This window comes from Pelodiscus sinensis, chromosome 22 (genome assembly GCF_052426305.1).
Source record: "Pelodiscus sinensis isolate ZL-2025 chromosome 22, ASM5242630v1, whole genome shotgun sequence".
In the NCBI taxonomy this organism is placed as follows: domain Eukaryota; kingdom Metazoa; phylum Chordata; order Testudines; family Trionychidae; genus Pelodiscus; species Pelodiscus sinensis.
In genome coordinates this window covers 25,835,167-25,854,554 of record NC_143073.1, presented here as the reverse complement: position 1 = coordinate 25,854,554, position 19,388 = coordinate 25,835,167, and the positions used below count along the sequence as shown (strand labels likewise).

The 19,388-nt window shown below is 50.9% G+C and overlaps 1 protein-coding gene across 2 annotated transcripts in view; it reads right to left on the bottom strand.

Annotated features, from left to right (window-relative positions):
• LOC142819614 (uncharacterized) overlaps positions 1-17,791 on the bottom strand; it is a 169,170-nt gene extending 151,379 nt beyond the window's left edge. For both annotated transcript variants that reach the window (XR_016347745.1, XR_016347747.1), the window contains exon 1: positions 17,328-17,791. The gene's annotated coding sequence lies outside the window, so the exon portion shown is untranslated. The remainder of the gene's footprint in view (positions 1-17,327) is intronic.
• Between the last annotated feature and the right edge of the window lie 1,597 nt (positions 17,792-19,388).

The following is a 19,388-nucleotide window of genomic DNA, read 5'->3' as shown; positions in this document are numbered from 1 at the left end:
AGGGGCCTCAACCCCGGCCCCTTCATGTCTGTCTGCAAACTGCCCCCCCCCCACAGGCATCCCCCTCAGCCAGCGCAAGGCTGGAGGGGTCACTGGTTCACACCCTGTGGGGCCTGGTGGGCAGCCCCCCTGCTAGGCCCCTAATCTGCTCCCTGTGGGCACTGTGGGGGGGAGCAGAGACTAGTCATAGTGCTCCCCCCCCCGGCCACCTCTTAGTGCCTGGGGGCAGAGAACGGCCCCAGCGTCCTGCTGCCCGAGGGGCTGGAGGGGCTCGGCTCTGACTGAGCTGGAACGGGCTGCCTGGGGCTTGGGGCGGAACCGCCCTGTGACAAGGCCCCACTTCTGCCTGGCCCCACTTAGGCGCAGTGGGGGGCTCCCCTCCTTCACCTGCACGCGGGCCCAGCCCTGCGCTGACAGAGGCTGCACCGCGCAGCCCCCAGCCAGGGCCACGTGCGAGCAGCCAGGGGGGCAGTGCAGGGCCCTGAAGCTGCGGGGCTCCAGGCAACTGCCTCGCCCTGAGACCCGGCCTGAGTGCAGGGACTCTAGTGTAGCGCACCCGGCCCTGGCACAGGACGGAGCGGCCCCTTTCCTGTTCCCGCGCCGGAACTGCCAGACCCGAGTGTTGCAGCTGAGGCCACAAGAAATCTGAGGCAAAAATCGCAGCTAAGACTCCTGCCAACCTCCCCGCCTCCCTCCTCCCTCCCTTCACAACCCGACGCGACAAAACACAGTGGCTTTCGGTCCCACTGCGAAGTCCTGCAGCAGCCATGTTTCTGCACCCAGCTCGGGGCAGGCCCTGCCACCCCAGGGCGCTAAGTGAGCCCCGCTCACGTGACTCCCATTCTATCTGTCTCCTCCCGGCCTGTACGCTGGTAACCATGACAGCAGTGACGCCAATGGGGGACGAGGGGTTCAAAAGGCCTAGGGGGTGCTGTAGACTCCCTAAAGTTAGAACCAAGAATTTCATCCCTGACGTCTGCTTCACGTGCCCGCCTCTTCTTTGCAACAGAGCTGGTGCTGCTCCCAGCTTTGCCCTCAGGCCCGGGAGTTTGTTTCTAAGCAGAGGGAGGCAGGGCGATGAAGATAGCAGAAGGCTCGTGACAGCTCCTTAAATAATCATGCAAACACTGCCGGGCACTGCAATTAAAAGACTGGAAACCCAGGGTAGGAGTAACTGGGCACCGTTTATGAAGATCGTTCATAAATGATCTTGGAAAAGGGGCAAACAGTGAGGGGGCAAAATTGGCAGATGATACAAAAGGAGTTCAGACAGTTAAACCCAGAGTTGGGGGCCTCACTGGGCGACACACGGGCAGGTGGAATTCAGGGTTGGGAAATGCAAAGCAACGCGCATGGGGAAATATAATCCCACCTGTACCCACAGGAGTGATGGGGACTAAATCAGCTGTTACCCTCAGGTACGAGATCTTGGAAGGCAGGATACTGGGCTAGATGGGCCTTTGGTCTGACTGAGCGTGGTCAGTCTGCTGTTCTTGTACAGAACCCAGGTGTATCTGCCCCCTGCTGTAACCCACCAGATCCCACTCCCCTCCCAGAGCTGACACAGAGCCCAGCAGTCCTGACAGTGTCTCTCTCCCAACAGAGTTAGTAATAAAGTACAAATATATATTAACATTTTAAGCCTAACCTGTCTCCACAATCAGGAGTCCCATGGCACCTCAGAGTCTGACAATGGTCGAGGATCATGAGCTTTTGTGGGTTAAACTGACATCATCAGATACGCTGGAGTGGAAATTACAGGATCCAGGTACTATAGAGCAGCAAAAGCAGTTGTCTGTCAATTGCAGGGGCCGTGTCAAGGGATGTGTCCCATTCGTAGCTTTTGATGTGGCAATGCAAATATCAAAGGCAGGGGAAATTGCCTTTGTAGTGCATTAACCGGTTAATATCTATATTCAGACCCACGCTGAGAGTGTTGAACTTGTGCATGAATTCTAGTTCTTCAGTCTCCCTCTGTGACTGGGTGGTGAAATTCCTTTGTAGAAGAATGGCTCCTTCTAAAACTATTATCGAGTGGCCAGGCAGCTTGAAATACCCCTCTCCAGGTTTCTGCATGTTACCATTCCTGATGTGTGATTTGTGTCCATTTATCCTTTGGCTCAGAGACTGTCCAGTCTGGCCACTACACATGGCAGAGGGGCATGGCTGGCACTTGCTGGCATAGATCACATTGGGGGATGTGCATTGGTATGAGCTGCTGATGTGGAGGCTGATGTGCTAGGGCCTGTGATGGTGTCTCTTGTGTAGTTGTGTGGCCAGCATTGGCACTGGGGTTTGTGGCAGGGCGATGCTCCTGTATAGGTGGGCCTGAGGTGAGATGTGTGGCTGCTGGAAAAGATTTGAGGGTGTGGGGTATCTGCAGGTGGGCCCTGGCCTGTCTCCCAAGCCTCTGAGAGGGAGGGAGGGAGGGATTTCCAGGCCGGGTTGCAGACTGTCAATGATGAGCTGGCGGGGTTTGAGCTGGGGCCAGAGGTGATGACTAGTGGGGGTCCTGTTATCTTCCTTCTGGGGCCTGTCTTGAAGGGGGTGACTGCTGTGCGCTTGTCTGGCTCCGTCAATCCATTTCCTCACTTCCCCCGGTGGGGATTTGAATTTTAAGGGTGCCTGATAAAGTTCTCGTGGGTGTTTGTCTCCGTCTGTGGGACTGGAGTGGAGCTGGTTTTTTCTTAGGGCCTGGCTGCAGACAACGGATCACGTGATGTGTCCGGGGTGGGTAAGACCAGCAGGCTGTAGGTTTCTGGTACAGGGCGGTGCTAATGTGACCATCATTTAATTGCGCTGCAGTGTCCAGGAAGTGCATCTCTTGTGTGGATTGGTCCGGGCTGAGGGTGAAAATTGTGGAAATCCCGCTGGAATTCTTCAAGGGTCTCCTTCCCGGGGGTCCAGAGGATGAACATACTGTCAATGTAGTGCAAGTGGAGGAGGGTGCGCGGGGACGGGAGCTGAGGAAACGTTGTTCGAGGTCAGCCGTATCGATGTCGGCTGATTGTGGGGCCGTGCGGGTGCCCAGGGATGTGCTGCTGACAGGAAGGTTTAAACAAGGAGGAGTCGTTGGGCAGTTAAAGATTTATCTGGGCAGCCGCCCCCGTGGACTGGACCCACTTGGCTGGGAGCGCAAAGGGGACACGGGGGCTGGGTCAGGTGATCGTGCATCAGGACCGACGAGCGTGTTCCCGTGCGACGTGGGACCCGTGCGAACGAGGCCAAGCAATTCGGTGGATGTGGCACGATTCCAGTCGCTGGTGAGGCGGCGTGAACAGGTGAAGGGTGAAATGACTTTTTGAGCCCCGCCCAGTCTTGCTTCAGACCAGTCTGACAGGTTCCTCTAAGTGCTCCCAGAGCCTTAATTGAATCGTCATTCCTGTCTAATCTTCATCAGTTTGCTGCCTTGTGTAAACCAAGCCGAGTCCGGCCGGGGACAGAGGCTGGGCTGGCTCCTTTCTGCAGCGCTCGCATTCCCCACTAATCCCGGTAGCACCCAGCCCCGCCTGGGACCCACTTCCTGTATGAAACTCCAGTGACACATTGTCAGCCCTGAGCACGTCAGTGTGGGATGTTTTGCAACAGACAACGCTTCAAATAAAGGAACGGGAGCAAAGTGGGCTAGGGAGACACAAGACAGAACAAAAGCTCTTGGAAGACCTGCCCTGCCCCCATCTCTGCCCCCCAAGCCTGCAAAACCGCCTCGCCACACAGCAGCTCCTCACTCCCTACAGCTGGCCCCACCTCCAGCCTCTATCCAACTTTCCGGGCCAAATGTGTCATCTTGGCACAGCCCATGCCAGCCTGTGTATACAGGAGCATGGGAAAGGCTGTCACACTGAAATTCCCAACGCCAGCTCGCTATTGGTGCTGTGCCCAGGGAAACTGAGGCACACACAGGGGGTTCCTAGAGGACAGTAGAAATCACATGCAGTGCAACAAAGTGAACAGAGCGAATGTAATCCTCACATCGTCACGTCTCTCCCCCTCCCAGACCGAACTGAGCAGGGTCCCTTGGCCAGCGGCCTGGGGAAGTTCAGAGCCTGTGACATTCGTGCTCCCCTAAACCCGGACCCTCCGTGGCATAGTGCTGCAGCAGCAGGCTCCGCCTCAGAGCTCGGCGCCGGACCCCTGCATCTGGCACAGCCACATCAGGGGAGCAGGGTCGGTTCCACCGGGCAATGCTGTCCAAAGAGATCCGGCTGCAGCTTTTAGGGACCCACCCCAGGGCCAGGCGTCCTTCTCTCTGGCCACGTCGCTCTGCTCCCGGGGCAGCAGCTTCTTGCTCAGGTGCCCAACAGGGTGTCGTTCCTCCTTTTCCTCCCCCAGCATCAGCCCCGCCCCTGCCCAGTGTCAGTGAGCACCAGGAAGGGCTTGTCACAGGGTGGGTTTGCCAGCACTGGGGCTCTGACCAGGGACTCTGCCAGCGCGCAGAGAGCCCCCCGGCTCGGCTCGGCCCAGCCCACCCTGTCTGACCTCCCCTTCTCACACAGCTCAGTGATAGGGGCGGTGATGGAGCAACGTGGGGCACACACCTCCGGGAGTGCCCTGCCAGCCCAATGCAGGCCTGGACCGGCTTTTGGTGTGGGGAACCGGCCAGTTTCTGAGGGCCTCCACTGTGGCCAGCTCTGGTTTCAAGCAGCCACTCCCCAGCTTATGGCCCAGGTAAGACACCTGGGCCATCCCCACCTGGCACTTCCCAGCCTTCAGAGTCAGCCCAGCGCCCCGCAGCCGCCCAGCACCTGGCTGGCCTGGGACACGTGGTCCTCCCAGCTCTGACTAAACACACAAATATCGATAGAATCCAGGGCCAAACCCTCCATCCCCCGCAGCCGCTGGTCCGGCAGGCACTGGAAGGTGGCTGGCGCCCTCTTGAGGCCGAGAGGCAGGACCGGGAACTCCTAGAGCCCCAAAGGGGTGAGAAAAGCCGATTTCAGCCAGGAGCCCGCTCCGGTCCCAGGGAACAGATCCACCGGGGCATCATCTCCCTGCCTGCAGGGCACTGAGGCAGTCCATGGTATTTCGCTAAAACCCCCATTCAATCTAAATCTGAGACAGGCCTGTCACTTCACAGCACGGACAGTTTGAGTGGAGGGGTCTTGGGAAGGCTCAGTCGCCCTGGCAACCACATTCCAAGGGGCTGCGCCAAGTGATGCCAACCCAGCCTTGCTACTGCGTGTTGCTTTAATCCTAGATAATGGGCCCATAAACTCAGGGATCACGTCGCATGCGGCGCCCGTAACCCCTTCACAGATGCAGCATCATTTAACTAGACAAAAATTGCCTTTTAATTGTCTGTTTGTTGATGTTGGCTTATTGAGCTTGTTAAGGCAACTATTTGCATTAGAGATAAGGCGTTTGTTTGGCAACGGGCGGAGGTGCTGTGTAACCTTCCGAGTTTGTTGGCTTAGATGCTCATTTCATCTTGCCGCCAGACTGGATCACATTGCTTCTCCTCCATCCATCTGCCGCCTATATAATCTATTGCCATGTTTTGCTTAACCAGTGTTCACCAGGATAGCCCCTGGTTGGCACTCCACCAGCTGTGTGTAATAAATCCTCTGACTCGTTTTCACCTGCATCCAGAGTGTCCAGGCTTATTCCCTGCACTGCCCCTCCCTGTGCCCATGTATGGCCAGCACCAAATTCTCCTTGTCCCATCCTCGCCCATCCTCTGGTAGGAGTTGCAGGACCAGCTCCAGGTCGGTCTCCTCTTGGCTCTGCTGCACACTCCAGAATGTTTTCTTGTGCGCCTGTGGGATCAGCCCAAACTCATGTCCTGGGCTCGTTTAAAGAGTTTATAACCCCCCTTCCCAATCCTGTGCATTTGGCTGAGCAAAGTGCACCCTCAGCTCCTCCACCCAGGCCTCCACCAGTATCGACCTGCTCTACGAGGGCGTGGACTTCTACACAGCCATCACGCGGGCCCGCTTCCAGGAGCTCAACGCCGACCTCCCCAGCACCACGCTGGGGCGGGTGGAGAAGGTGCTGCACGACACCACGCCGGACAAGTCCCAGGTGCATGACGTGGCGCTGGTCGGTGGTTCCACCCGCATCCCCAGGATCCAGAATCTGCTGCAGGATTTCTTCAATGGGCGGGAGCCGAATGAGAGCAGCAACGTGGACAAGGCTGTGGCCTCCCGCACTGGTTGGGGGGGGAGGGGCCATGGCTGCACATCTCGCTCTTGGGTTGATAAAAAGAACGAACTTCCTGAGCTTTGTCTGTGTAAACCTTCCCTAGGGGGTGTGACACCGGAGCTTTGTGAGGACACTGCTGAGAGATGAAGGTTACTCACCTCGGCAGTAACTGGAGTTCTTTGAGATGGTGTCCCTGTGGATGCTCCATGTTTGGTCTTGGTGCCAGCACCTGGATCAGAGATTTTGCAGCAGTTGCTGCCGGGACACGCATGTTCAGCAAAACAGAGCGCGCCGTGCCGGTCGGTACTGTGCACGGGCGGCCTGCACCCTCCCGTTCTTTCTCTGCCCCGGAGGCCCTCGTCTGGACTGTTCTCTCGGGATGGACTTCACTTAAGGGAAATAGACTTCTAGGATGGAGGCCGGCACAACTGATTAAGAGAGCTTTAAACTAGGAATTTGGGGGAGACAGTTGGGAGATGTCCAGGTAATCTCTACGCCGGATTTTAGCATTGAGAGGGAGAAAAACAAAGTAAGAAAGGATATAGTTGGGAGTAGGAGAATGGACATGAGGAAGGGTAGGGTGGATACTAGTCTAATAGGTCATATTGAAGGTACAACGGCCGTGCCAAATTAGGTAAAGAATGTGAGTGAGGCCAAACAGGAAAAATTAAGATGTTTGTACACCAATGCGAGGAGCTTAGGTAATAAAATGGAGGAACTAGAGCTATTGGTCCAGGAAGTGAAACCAGATATTATAGGAATAGCAGAAACATGGTGGAATACTAGGCATGACTGGAGTACAGGTATTGAAGGGTATGTGCTGTTTAGGAAAGACAGAAATAAGGGTAAAGGTGGTGGAATAGCACTGTATAGCAAAGATGAGGTAGATTGTAAAGAAATAAAAAGTGATGGAATGGAGAACACAGACTGTCTGGGCAAAAATCACAATGGGGAAGAATACTATTAGATCCTCCCCAGGGATAGTGCTTGGGGTGTGCTATAGATGACCAGGATCTAATTTGGATATGGATACAGACCTCTTTAATGTTTTTAATGAAGTAAATACTAATGGAAACTGTGTAATCATGGGAGACTTCAACTTTCCAGATATAGACTGGAGAACAAGTGCTAGTAATAATAATAGGGCTCCGATTTTCCTAGATGTGATAGCTGATGAATTCCTGCATCAAGTAGCTGCTGAGCCAACAAGGGGGGATGCCATTTTATATTTGGTTTTGGTGAGTATTAAGGACCTCACAGATGAAATGGTTGTAGGGGACAACCTTGGCTCGAGCGATCACGAGCTAATTCAGTTCAAACTAAATGGAAGGATAAACAAAAATAAATCTGAGACTAGGGCTTTTGATTTCAAAAGGGCTGACTTTAATAAATTAAGGAAATTCGTTAGGGAAGTGGATTGGACTAAAGAATTTACGGATCTAAAGGCAGAGGAGGCCTGGGATTATTTTAAGTTAAAGTTTCAGAAGTTATCAGAAGCCTGCATCCCAAGAAAGGGGAAAAAAATTATAGGCAGGTGTGTTAGACCAAGCTGGATGAGCAAGCATCTCAGAGAGGTGATTAAGAAAAAGAAGAAAGCATATAAGGGGTGGAAGATGGGAGGGACCATCAAAGAAAGCTACCCTATTGAGGTTAGAGCATGTAGGGACAAAGTGAGAAAGGCTAAAAGTCATGTAGAGTTGGACCTTGCAAAGGGAATTAAAACCAATAATAAAAGGTTTTATAGCCATCTAAATAGGAAGAAAACAAAAAAAGAAGAAGTGTGACTGCTAATCACTGAGGATGGAGTGGAGGTTAAGGATAATCTAGGCATGGCCCAATATCTAAACAAATACTTTGCTTCAGTCTTTAATGAGGCTAATGAAGAGTTTAGGGATAATGGTAACATAAATGGGACCAAGGATATGGAGGTAGATATTACCATATCCGAGGTAAAAGCCAAACTTGAACAGCTTAATGGGAGTAAATCAGGGGGCCCAGATAATCTTCATCCAAAAATATTAAAGGAACTGGCACATGAAATTGCAAGTCCATTAGCATAATTTTTTAATAAATCTCTAAACTCAGGGGTTGTACCATTTGACTGGAGAATAGTATTCCGTTTTCAGCAGTTCCGGAAATTCATGCCAGTGTAGACACAGCCAATGGCTCTGAGAAGCAGGGGGCCAGGCTGTCCACACCCCAACTTCATGCCGGGCAGCTGTGTGAGTCCAGCGGGGGGGTGGGGGAGCGGTTAGTGGGTGTGGAGGGGGATGGGAGATGGAAGGGAAGAACCAGCAGGTGGAAGACCCCCTCTGCCCCCCAGCCTTATACACCAGGCAGGAATGGGGAGGGGAGGAAAAAAGCCGATGCCAGGGCTGGGGGCACTGGGGGTCACTGGTATAAATCAGCGATGGGGGGGGGGGGGCGGACAGAGTCCTGGCTGTATGGTCTGGCCCAGCCCAGCTCCCGCCTTCCTGCCAAGGGCTGGGGAAAGTCCCAGCCGGCTGCACGTGGCAGAGGCAGGCTGGAGCCACGGGTATGAGGCGGGTTTTGAGTGTAAATACCTGCAGGGGAAGGTGTAGGAGAGGGCAGCCCTTGGAGACTCCTCCCAGATATCCTGTGGGCCGTGGGAGTGTTTCTGGGGGTGTGGCAGCCTCATGAGCCTGGTCCCCCCCCCAGACAGTCTGCAGGCTGGTCCCTCCCCATACAGCCTGCAGGCAAAAAGGCTCCTTCCTCGTATAATGAGGATGACCAGTGTTGGAAAACCCCTCCGGTCTTTCCATTTTCCGTTGGAAGCACGTGATTGCAGTGTAGACGTAACTTGACGTTTTTTCAGAAAAACGACTGTTTTTCCAAAACACTCTGTAGTGTAGACATACCCTGAGTTTGGCTCGGTTGGCCCCCAGACAGCACGCAGGCCGTGGGCGAGGGATGCTGGAGCCCACGGCATGAGGCGGGTTCTGCGTGTAAGCAGCTGCGGGGAAGGGGAGGGGACGGTGTGTGCTGCAGGAGGGGGCTGCAGCTTCCTGAGCCTGGTCTCTCCCAGCTAGCCTGCAGGGGATAAAGGGGGGGCCTGCTTGAGGGGAGCACTGCCCAGCCCCCTGGGAGGAGTCAGCATCAGAGCAGCATCACCCTCGCCACCACAGGCAGCCCTGGAAATGCCGCCAACCTCTCAGGCCTGTCCCGAGCCTGCTGCCTGAGCCTCACTCCTGCATCTTCCCTTGCCTTGATTTCTCCACCCCCCCCAACTCCTCACCTCCTTTCTTGAGCACCGCCACACCAACCCTCTGCCCTAAGCCAGCCATCCCTTGCCCCTATTCACACCCAAAATCCCACTCTTATTTTCCTTTTTTTTTGAAAACTATAAATAATTGAAGTAAAGAATGCAAGATTTTCATTTATTTTCTCCCCAAAATACTTCAGCTAAAGACCTGAGCAAAGCCACGTACATCTGCTAGTATTTGTTATAAAATATGCTTATGAACAGGGCTCGACAAATTATACAATCTACTCGCCCGTGGCAAGTAGATTATAACCTGGAAGAGCCGGGTTCGTGGCAGGGCTCGCCAAGGTTCGGCAAGGCCTGCTTATGAATATGAGTAGTATATACCTCACTAGCTTCCATCACCATGCAATTTTGACAGATGTACGTCTCACCCCTTCTGCTTCTGCCTGAGTTTGGCTCGGTTGGCCATTTTGAAAATATTATATGGTGTTTTGTGAATGTCTGGGGCCAGGCGCTGTGGTGTGCTTGTGCTTGAATATATTTGATTGCGTTTTAAGAATAAAAAATTGCAAAGGAGAATGACATTAAAGAGGTTATGAAAGCAAAGTGTCTACGGCGAAGGCAAGTTTGAAAAAGAAAAACTGGATTAGGGTTAGAGAAGTGTGCAGTCTTAAAAAAAAATTGCAACGGCTAATTAAATAAAAGGAAAAGTGAGAGAGGGAAGTAGAAAATAAATAAAAGAAGAAAATAGAAAAAACATTTTTAGAGATGGCAGCTTACAAAATTAGCAGAGTGATAATTAAAAAAGAGGACAGGTCGATTAAAAACTGAATACAAATAAAATAAAATTAAATTAAAGGCAAATTAAAATAAAAGAAGAAAATAGAAAAATAGGGGTTGGGACGGAAGGACATGGCAGCTAGAGAAAGCAGCAAGAAAAATTATTAAAAAAAGTTATAAGCAAATTAAAATAAAAAGGAAAATAGAAAAAAGGTTTTAGAGTGAAAAAGTATAAAAAAGGATTAAAATCACATGAAGTGAGAGGAAAATAGAAAAGAAGGCTTTAGAGTGAAAAACATATAAAAAGAATTAAAAGCACATTAATTAAAAGGGGGAAATAGAAAAGCGGGGAAAGAAGCACATGGCAGCTACAGAAAACAGTGAGAGAGTATAAAAAGGAAATAAAAGCTAATTAAAATAAAAACAGAGACTGGAAAAGAGGCTTTTCAAGGTGGCAGCGAGAGAAAACGGCAAGACAGGAGATTGATAAACTGAATAAAATGAAATAAAAGAAAGAGAATAAAAAGGAAGGCTTTTAGGCCTGGCCTACACTAGGACCTTAGTCCGAAATTACACCCCTCCCCCCCTACAGTGGAATTTCTAAGTGGTGCATCCACACGACCACGCCCGCTATTCTGGAATAAGGGGCAGAAGAATTCATAGGCTGCAGCATCACAGCATCCTCATTAACAAGATAGGAAGAAAACTTTGATAACTGCCCGATTAAAGGCTTGTGGTTTTAACCCTGGGAAGTTATTGCAGCTTTTCTTTTTTAAATTGCAAGATGGAGTAAAGTGTCTGGTGGAGGACAGAGGGGGTGGGGAAAGGTTAAAAAGTGGGAAAACATAAACTGGTTGGCACGTTTTCCTTTAAAGAAAACCCTCTAAAAGCAACCCTAGAAGCTTCGGGTTATAATCTCTAATTCACAGGCTGCAGCTCCGCCCAACCGTCACTAAACAGGTTTGTCAATGGCTGTGCCTTGAGGGCCTGTGCTTTTCAGTCCCAGGGCGTAAGTGCTAACTGGGGATGGGGAAAGGGGTTATTTGTTTAATTACCTTCCTACAGCTATGGGACCTGCCCCAGGGGAGGAGGAGCTGTCTTGGCTGGGGAGGGGGGCAGGGAGCACCACACCTCCCGCCAGGACCGGGAGCCCCCATGTGCCAGCATTAACCCCTCCCAAGCCAGCCTGCTGCTCAATTCCGCCAACTCCAGTCCTGGGGAAGCTGCCCAGCTGCTCCTGGGACAGGACTGAAAACCCTTGAGCCCAGGTTCTGCAGGCTGATGCCATAGTCATTAGGCCACTGGAGGACCCACGCCAGACCCCGACTTTATTCTCAACTGTTCTCTGTGACAGACGGCCTGACGGACACCTCTCCTTTGATCGCAGTAGAGATTCACTTTTAATTCTCTCTCATACTTTTTCTTGAGGCTTTCTCTAGCTGCCACATACTTCCCCTGCTTTTCTACTTCCCTCCTTCATTTAACGTGTTTTAATTCTTTTTTATACTTTTCATTCTAAAACCTTATTTCTTATTTTTATCTTTTATGTTCCTTTGCTTTTAATTCTTTTTTATACTTTTTTCTAATTGCCACATGCTTCCCCCCTGTTAATCTATGTCCCTCTTTTATTTTAATTTGCTTTTAAATTTAGTTTCTTTTTATTCAGCTTTTAAAATCCACTTATGCTCTTTTAAAATGATCCCTCTGCTAAGTTCTTTAGCCACCATCTCTAAAACGTTTTTTTCTTATTTTCTTTTTTTATTTATTGTTCAATTTGCTCTCTCACTTCTAGGGTTGTAAGATGGTTTCTGAAAAAATACCGAACTAAAAAAAAAAAAAAGCCCCTGAGAGTTGCTAAGCAAAAAACAAAAACAAACAAATAAACAAACAATGTGGTCCCTTTAGGAAATGCTTTTGAGGCTTTTTGGCTCTAACAGGCTGCTAGTGACCGCCTGCCATCTTGCCTCCTCTTCGGAACCCGGTAAGCACCTGGGATTTTCGCCTCCTGGCTGGGAAAAAAAAATATCAGAAAATACTGGACATTTTAGGTGTCCGGTATTTTCTGATTTTTTTTACTGGACAGGAGATGAAAATGCTGGACTGTCCTGTTCAATACTGGACACCCGGCAACCCTACTCACCTCTCCTCTTCAATTTCATTCACCTTTGCAATTTGTTATTCTTAAAAAGCAATCAAATGTCTCCAAGGACAAGCACACCACAACCCCCACCCTGACACTCACACAGCACTTCAAAACTTTTTTCAAAATAGCAGACCGCACCAAACTCAGACAGAAGCGGAAAGCAGCGGGACATACACCTATCAAAATTGCATGGTGATAAAAGGTGTCGAGGTATATACTACTCATATCCCTGACTTCATATACATTATGCAAAACTTTTCATGTAATCTGTCTCTGGAAAGCTTGTAACCCTTGAATGTGTATATTCTCTTTTGTTTGCATCTGAACCATTTCAGCTCCTGAAATTAGGAATAAGGACTGTAGGTTTATTATGAATGTGTTCATGTTGGGAAAAATCTATGTCCAGCCCATCAAGAACAACAACAAAGAAGTCAGACTCAGAGCTGATAGACCATTATCAAGAGACAACTGAGTGGTGGAAAACTGGCTACCAGCAAATGAGCTACAAAGATACGTGTCCATGTCACCCGATGCCTGGCTTCCATCTTGAATAAGGTACTTTTCCACCATGGTCTGGGGGGGAATAGAATTCCCACCCTAGGGAAATAGATTGTAAGGCAAGGGGAGCATACCATGATCATCTCCAGCTGGTTCACAACCTACCCCAGATGACACTTGAAAACACCTGAGAACAAAAGGACTGGAACAGCAGGGTGGAATGGAGCCACTAGACTTAAAAAAAAAAAAAAATCTATCCTGAGAAGGATTTTAGCATGAATGACAGTTCAGAGGATTCCCTTTCAAGTGCAGGTTTGAAAGTCTTCTGGAGTAGGATGCAGGTAATTAGGTCGTTGAGACAGTGTCCTTTCTGGTTGAAATGGCAAGAAACCAGAAATATAATTTATGCTATCATGTGCCGAAAGTGTCCGTCTGCTTTGTACATTGGACAAACGTCTCAGACACTTTGCCAAAGGATCAATGCCCACAAAACAGGTATCAGACAGGATCACAAAGAAAAAACAGTTTCTTACCATTTCAACCAGAAAGGACACTGTCTCAACGACCTAATTACCTGCATCCTACTCCAGAAGACTTTCAAATCTGCACTTGAAAGGGAATCCTCTGAACTGTCATTCATGCTAAAATTCGACACTCTTCAAGGGGGGCTCAACAAAGACACCAACTACCTTACCCATTACAAAGATAGCTTCCCCAATTATCACCTCTAATATCATTAACTCACAGACATTTACCTTCCTCCCCCCCACCCCCCGCATCCCCCTTCTGTTCTGAAATGTGATTTGTCCTTTTCATATGTGTTCACTTTTTTTTAATTGTATCCTTTGGTATATATGGTTGTGACAATTTTCTTCCACTATTTGATCTGAGGAAGTGGTTGAGATTCTGTGGCCTGCACTGTGCAGGGGGTCAGACTAGATGATCATAATGGTCCCTTCTGACCTTAAAGTCTATGAGTCTATGAGAAGTGGGTCTGGCCCACGAAAGCTCATCATCTAATAAACCATCTTGTTAGTCTTTAAAGTGCTACATAGTCCTGTATTTTGTTTCAGCTACACCAGACTAACACGGCTACATTTCTATTACTTTGATCTGTCTGCTACCACTTGTAACCACTTATATCCTGCTTTTTTACTTTATAAAATAATTTTGTTTCTTAATAAACCCAGTGTAAATAATTATTAAGGGGCCATATATCTGTGCGTCTCTCTCTTTGACTGATAAAGGGGTGGACATGTTATGAGCTTGTTCGGTGTAAAACTTTTCGACAGAGTAAGATGGATTCTGGTCCCATGGGGGTGTGTCAGGTCCCAGAGCTGAGTGGCACTCGGTGTCTGGGTTGCCCTGCAGTGGGCTGTGCCCGTACCCCTGTGCCATGCCTAGAGGAGACCAGAGGGTCTGACTCAGTAAGACAGGGTGGTGGGACACCCCAGAGAGCTGGTAGGGGGGTTCAGTGGTATTTCAGCCCATCAAGTGACAGTCTCACGGGGTCTCTATGATCCAATCCGTCACGCTCACTCCTCTCTCTGAGCTGCAGATGCAGCCCAGGAGTCCTGGCTCCCAGGCCGCCTGCTCTAACCACTAGACTCCACATCCCTGCCAGACACACGGATGGAACCCAGGCTTTCTGACCCCAGCCAGAGTTGTAGCTGGAACACCCCCGGGCTCTCCCACGCAGGGGGTGCGCTCCTGGGAGCCAGGGCTGCCCATGAAGCCCCATGTCCCACCCCAGTTTCAGTGACCTGGTGAGGGTGACCCAGGCAGAGTGAGCCTGTTACTGTCTCCAGCCAGGCTGCCAGTAGCTAGCAGCTCCCACCTGCTTGACGTGGGGCACAGATTCATTCTGCCCCACGGCTCCGGGAGGGGTGAGAGAATCCAGGCATCCTGGGCTTCAGTCCCAGCCTTGTCTAACCACTAGGGCCTCTTCCCCTCCCAGGGCCAAAGAAAGAGCCTAGAAGCCCTGATTTCAGCCACCCCTGCCCCTCCTGACCTTGACCTGGTGGGGTTACAGAGAGAGTCTCGGGGGAGTCTTGCAGCAGGGCCTGCCCTGGGTTAGCTGAGCTGCTTCATCCCCATCCACCATGGGGCAGGGCACCAGCCCTCCTGGATTCTATCCCAGCGATGGGGGAAAAGTGGGTCTAGTGGTTCACTAGGAGGCTGGGAGCCAGAACTCCTTGGTTATATTCTTCCTCGCTTACCCATCTTTGGGTGTCTCTGCCTTCCTCCCCTCCACCTCTAGAGCACCCGAGGCCAGCCCCGACCTTCCCAATGTGGCACTGGGACGTGGGAGAGGACCTAGAAGAAGCAGGGGCCAAGAGCAGCACAGAGAATGTCCCCATCACAGGATGCCCCCCAGGCGTAATGAAAATTGGCTTATGAATATGTATAATGTAAGATGTTTTATGCAAAATACGTCATGTAACTTCATCTAATAGGATACAGTCCACTGTGCCTGTGTTCTGTCTGCGTGCACACGACACTCCTGCACTGGAAGGTAGACATGTGAAATATAAACCCTGTTTATTAACCCAGCCCTGCGAAGCGGGGCCATTAGCGCTATGGAAGGGAGACAGTGGTCGCTATCTGGGGATACTACTCTGTGACTAGCCTCGCTTCCCCTGGGAGCCTGGACGGAGCACAAAGGGATCTCGCCTGGAGAAAAATGTCTTTCTAGGGGGAAACTGGACAAGGGGGGTGGCTGCCAGATGCCCAGAAACCCTGTTGACCTCCCAAGCTGCCTGTTAGAAACATCTAAGACTGAATGGGTGAAGGATCAGGCCTGAGTTGGGAGGCTTCCCAGTTTGTGACTGTTAGGGTAAGAATCTGCATGTCACAAGTCTCTGAGGATGTGTCTACACTAGCCCCTAGTTCCAACTAGGGAGGCTAATTTAGGCATTCCAAGTTGCAAATCAAGCCCAGGATTTAAATATCCCATGCTTGATTTGCATCTTCCCGACCGGTTGCCATTTTTGAAATGTACAAGTCTGGACTAACTGCCCAGCAGGGACCCGGTAGTTTGAAATAAAGCCCTAGTTTGAACTACCTGTTATTAACCTCCCTAGTTCAGACCAGGGGGCTAGTGTAGACATACCCTGAGAGTATCAGGCGCAACTGGTGAATTTTGTTTTATTTTGCTTATTAACTTACCTTGATCTGTATGTTATCACTTGCAACCACGTGTGTCCTGCCCATTATACTCAATGCAATTACTTTTGTTTCTTAACAAACCCGTGTAAATAATTGTTCCTTGAGGGGGGACCAGAGCCGAGCCGTGTTGACTGTCCGTGTCGCTTGGCTGTGACTCCAACTATGTGCCAGGGCTGGAGGAGGGCAGAGGGCCTGGCTCATCAGGAGAGAGTCAGGGGCACCCCAAAGGCAGGTAGCCATGCAGCTAAAATGTAGCTTTATGCAAAGCACTGAGCGCAGAGCACTCTGCCAGTCACCCTTTCTGAAAGCAGAAAGGGCCTTTCCCTTCCCGTTGGTAAAGGTGCCCCAGCCAAAGTATTAGGTCTAAAGCCTTATGAACACTGTTCTGTTTTAAGCTCACACCAAAAACCGTAAAATAACTAAAAAACCAACAAATGCTCTGGTAGCACTTTGTAGACTAACAAAACACGTAGATGGTATTATCATTATTCTTCTTAAAATCGAATGTCATGTCCTTGTTCAAATATGCATATAACTTCCCTGTAACAAAAATTGCTTGTGCATAACAAGAAATAACCAGCATAAGAATGCACAACGTACTAATTCCAATCAAAATACTGCTATAAAAATCTGCTTTCCCATAAAGCTGTAAAATCGTCCTGCCATATCTACAGCCTCGATCCAAACCAGTTACCCGATTAACCTTCGCTCCTCCGCCCATAATTATCTAATTAGCCACACACCGTAAATGAATCCATGTAAGACCAGTCGGTAAAACCGTACGTCCGCGTGTGTCTGTGTAAGCACCGAACTGCTTTGCCTTCGGATTCGCACGAAACGCAGCCCTTGCCCCCCCCCCCCCATAAAAATCCCCCGGGCTCGCTGGAAGCACAAGCTGACAGCCCCAAGGGGATCCCCGTGGCCCATCCCGGCCCAGGGGCGCAGACGAGCAGGGGCGCGCGCGGCTTGTGCCCTGGGTAAGCGGGTGGCAGCGCCGCGGGTGGAAGAGCCCACGCGGCGGCTGGTTCGCTATTCCCTGTCGGCTCCTTGCAGGTGCGGAGCCGGGGGCAGGCGGAGCAGCCAGCGCAGAGCGAGCCGCGCCAGCGAGCGGAGAGAGCGGCCCCGCACGGGGGGATTTCGGAAGCCAGAGACTGGAGCGCAAAGGGCCGGGCAAAGCTTCGCGGGCGCAAGTCTCAGCGCCGCGGGAGGAAGCCTGGGCAGCCGCGGAGGGGGAGCCCGGACACTGGAGCCCCTTGGAGACCCCCGAGAGCGGGACGCGCCGCGGGAAGCGCCGAGACCTGAACTGGCCGCCCGGGACAGCAGGAGCCGGCGCGCCCCGCTCCGCGCTGGGAGCAGGTCTCCCCAACTCACGGTGCATCCGCAGAGCCGGCCAAATAGCTCATCGCCCTGGGACCGGACCTGCCCACGCGCCGCCCGAGGCTCGGGAGATGACGGGCTGTGCTGGGTACAGAAGGGCCCGGGCGAGCCCTGGACATTCGCAATCCCAGGCCGGGTAGGGATGCTGATGCACTCAGAGGCTGGATGCTGCAGCCGAGGGTCGTAGGCGCGAGTGGAGCTGCTGCCTCGGGAGGCAACTTCCCCAGCCTGAGGCTCTGCTCGGACTCCACCCCTGCTTCCCCCCGGCTCCGCCCCTTCCCCCTCCCTCCTCTCTGCTCCCCCCTTCAGCCGAAACCCTGAACCCAAAGGTAGCAAACGACATTGGGAACCCCTCCCCCTACAACTTCTTGGCAAAGAAAACGGAGCGTGTTGCACCGGGTGCGGGAGGCACTTCATTAAAAGCTCTGCATTTGGGAATAAAAAACGCCAGGCGCAGGTTTCTCCACATACCCTGGAGCTTGTCAGAGATTTATTTGCAAAAACTTTGTAGTAGCCGCAACATTCCACATTATGCTTTCCACTTTCTTCCTCAGTATTTCTAAACTGACTTTCTATTTTAAGCCTTTATAAAGTAATCATTCCAGAAAACTAGCTACTTCAACTCAGGCTAGGTCTAGACTGCAGGCTTCTTGCACAAGAAATCTTCTGCAAACATTTCGGCTGTGTCTAGACTGGCCACTTTTTCCCGGAAAAGCAGCCGCTTTTCTGGAAAAACTTGCCAGCTGTCTACACTGGCCGCTTGAATTTCGGCAAAAGCACTGCTGATCTCATGTAAGATTGTCAGTGTTTTCCTGGAAATACTATGCTGCTCCCGTTCAGGCAAAAGTCTTTTTTCTGAAAAACTTTTGCACAAAATGGCCAGTGTAGACAGCAGAGATTTGTTTTCCGCAAAAAAGCCCCGATCGCAAAAATGGTGATCGGGGCTTTTTTGGTCAAATGCGCATCTAGATTGGCCACAGACACTTTTCCGCAAAAAGTGCTTTTGTGGAAAAGCATCCTGCCAATCTAGATGCACTTTTCCAAAAATGCTTTTAACGGAAAACTTTTCCGTTAAAAGCATTTCCGGAAAATCATGCCAGTGTAGACGTAGCCTTCTTGAGCAAGAGCGCGTTCACACGGCAAAAGCACATTGAAAAAGCGATGCGCTTTTGCGAAGGAAAGCACCCAGACTGTATGGACGCTCTCTTGAAAGTAAGACCCGGTTGCTATGCACAGAATGGCCACCCTCTGTTCTTTCCATTTTTTGGAGGGCGGGGGGGGGGGGGGGGAGGGGAATGCGCTTGAGGAGTGGAAGATCTGCATTTTTTTTCCGAAAAAAACTCTGTAGTGTAGACACGGTCCCAGTGACACAAAGATATCAATTTAAAGTAATCAGGCAGAGCAGGTCAGTGTGTTCCTAACAAAGTTTGTTGCTTTTAGAAAAGGAGAACACAAATTTGTTTTGTGCGATCTTCATAACAAGACGTGTTTATGAAATTTCTCTTCAAACATGTTTCCAATGTTATGCTGACGGATCTAGCAAGCTGAAGGGTTTTCAACTGGAGACAAACATCCGCTTTGGGGGAAGAGTCACTTGTCCACAAGCTGCACCAGCCTGCTGCGGGAGAGCTCAGGAGTGTCCAGACTGGGGACAGCGGAAGGGAGGGGCTGCGTGCTAAGAGCCAGAGGAGGCAATGCCTCTCCCTGCCTCTTGCACCCACCCATGACGATGGTCAATTTGAGGATTTGGTATTAAAACAGTCTCAGATTACACCTGAAATCTCCAGGGCGACGTTTAGAAGCCAGAGGAGAAGGGCTGGGCCGAATAAAGCGGCTTATGTAAATCCATTGGCAGATCTGCTAGATAAGTGAGTCAGAGGGAAAGGCCGGGCCGGCCTGGAAGGGACGTGCGAGCGGGTTGGTGAGCTCCTCACTGAGGTTAATGGTGATGTGAAACCGTGTTTGTGGGACAAACGGGGAAGGAGCAGAAGCTCCTGCTGCCTGTGCTGATCAGTTTGAACAATCCCACCCCCGGCTGGGGTAAATCACAGGCAG